This window comes from Adiantum capillus-veneris, chromosome 25 (genome assembly GCF_014529385.1).
Source record: "Adiantum capillus-veneris isolate H3 chromosome 25, ASM1452938v2, whole genome shotgun sequence".
In the NCBI taxonomy this organism is placed as follows: domain Eukaryota; kingdom Viridiplantae; phylum Streptophyta; class Polypodiopsida; order Polypodiales; family Pteridaceae; genus Adiantum; species Adiantum capillus-veneris.
In genome coordinates, this window is record NC_140955.1 from 124,926,912 (window position 1) to 124,929,471 (window position 2,560).

A 2,560-nucleotide genomic window follows, 5' to 3' on the forward strand; every position below is an offset into this window, starting at 1 on the left:
ATGACTAAGGTTCTTGAGGGATTAATGTGTTCAAAAATTCAAAGCACATCCCTACTCATGAGGGGGTGAGCTCTCATTGTAGGAGCTAGAGAGAGAACACACGCACCCTCACACAAGGCAAGCTTGGTATAAAAAAAAAGAAACTAGGACACTTGTCAAGCTCCTCTTCATGTTGCCCTCATGGTGTGTCTCAAGCCTATTGGTTGGTACCCCAAGGGGTCCAATGATAATTTAGTTAATTAAATTAATTGTTTATACATTTGTCAAGTCCTCTCTCTCAAAGGGGAAGGGGAGACACTTGTCTCAAGGCTAGGATGCTTGCTTGATATGCACTCTGTATGTGATTGGCCAGGCTTGCAAGGGTCCAATGAGCTTCCATCTTGAGCTAGAAGAGGGCGTCCACTAAATCAAGGAGGGGGAGTAGCTTGGGGGGTATACTCTCCCTCCCTCTCTCTCTCTCTCTCTCTCTCTCTCTCTCTCTCTCTCTCTCTCTCTCATTGTGTGAATTGCAAAGTGCAAGAGCTCCATCTCCTTCTCCAAGCTTGTAGAGAAGTTGAGAGCCTACACCAACACTCTTGGCTATGGAATGCAAATCCAACCAAGAGCCATGTGCCAATGCTTAATCTTGCATGTTCTCCATCTTCATTGCTATGCTATTATGTATGCTAATCAAGAAGAGTGATGATAAGCGAGGAACTATTTATTTCTCCTGTGAATGTCTCTTCTTCCTCTTCCCTACCCTCATTCCCCGCTAGTTCTCTCCACCTTTGAAGGTGTTTGAGGCCTTGGGATTGAGCTCGAGGATGGTTAATGCTTTCTACAAAGTCTATGTTATACTCGTGATGCATGAAGCTTTCCATCTGCATTGCATCACCTAGGTCACAAGGAACACAAAGATTGTATTGTACCAAGTCTCTCTTGATGGGAGAATCTATAATACAAAAGCCTATTGGAGGAGGGACCGAATCCACATAAATCCGGTCCTCAACTGTTGTGAAGCTCTCTAAACTCTCTCTCTTGCAAAAGTATTGTTCATGCCAAGTTTATTAAGTACTATGGTTATGTTGATACCGCTAATTAAGTTCACCCTCTATGTTCTCAAAGTAGTATCACAAAAATGCTCACTCTAATTCTCCTAATTTCACTATTCTCAAAGTTCATAGGCCATTTCCATTACACTTCTCGCTCGGGCGTCCTTTGCTGATGCCTCCTGTAGTGGGACGATCATTCCAATCTACTTTGAGCCGCAATATATAATAACAATAGCATTGTTGCACAAAGTAAATTGCCACTTGGTGGCGATCTGTATACTGGGATAAATCTTGAAATCATATTTCTCGCGACGAGTATAGTGTGTTGCAAATCCAAAACTTTTAAGGGAGAGGATGCCTTAGCATTTCCAGTAACTCAAAACAATGTATTGCGTACGAAATGATTTGGCCATTGCTGCCTGCATTGCATGTAATTCAGTGGCTCCCCTTGAAGTTCTGATTCGTCGTCTTGGGACGGAGCCAAAGCCCTAAGATCCCCTTTTGCCACCCGGATTTATTCCTCTTTGTAAATTTGTTGTGCCAATGCGTTATTAAGCAAAGGATCATCAAGCTATTGTGCATTCCTATCGGGAGCGATATCTTCCATATCTGAATTTCAAAACAATAAATTTTAATGAGCGAAGTTTATATGTACTTCAAAAAGAGAGATAGTTTAAAGGATTTTATAGATCCAACTTGAAATACTTAAAATCCTAACTGGAAGAACCTTAAAGACTAAACTAAAAATAAGTTCAAAGATCTAGTCTGAAATAACACCACATGTTGCACACCATCAATGGCAAAAAATATTGTTACTTATTTAATCATCAACAGGTCTCAAGCCAGAATCGGTTACAACATGGTAGCCAACATTATGGGCTCCATTCAAACAAAGGCTTAAATTCCATATTTTAGGCCTGTCTAAGGGTTTGGGGAATTTTCCACTAGTGAAATGTTTGTTTACATATATTTCATAAAAATTCATGCTTGGGGACCTCAGGGGGCTCTAGAATACACGCAACCAAGTGCTTAAGAATATATGACAGACTATATACATCAGACGCTTTGGTCAAAGGAGGAAAATTGGTGCTGATATTTTCAGGGGCAGTCCATGGATAATCTCACTCGAATTGAATTTTATGAGGGTTGAGATTCGGGAGCTTGGGAAATGTTGCCAAAGTGTTCGATGTTGTACTTTGTGCCCAATCCACGATCCCAACATACACTCCTCACTCGCCAAAAAATGTAGTAGAATATTTCTAGTGTGTAGGTCTTTGTGAATGAAATCATGACTATGCACGAATTTCATCGTTGCATATCAGCAAAATGTGGTCTATGAATTGTTGTACATTTCCATATGTGTGGTCGCCAAAACTTTGCGTTTTCAGGTTGTGGTTAGATAGATAGATAGATAGAGAGAGAGAGAGAGAGAGAGGTCATAAGTAGCACATAGTAAGAATAACTCAACGTGATTGTAAACCTGCAAACAAGGTTAAACTCTTTTGGTACACTTTGACTACATGTAACAT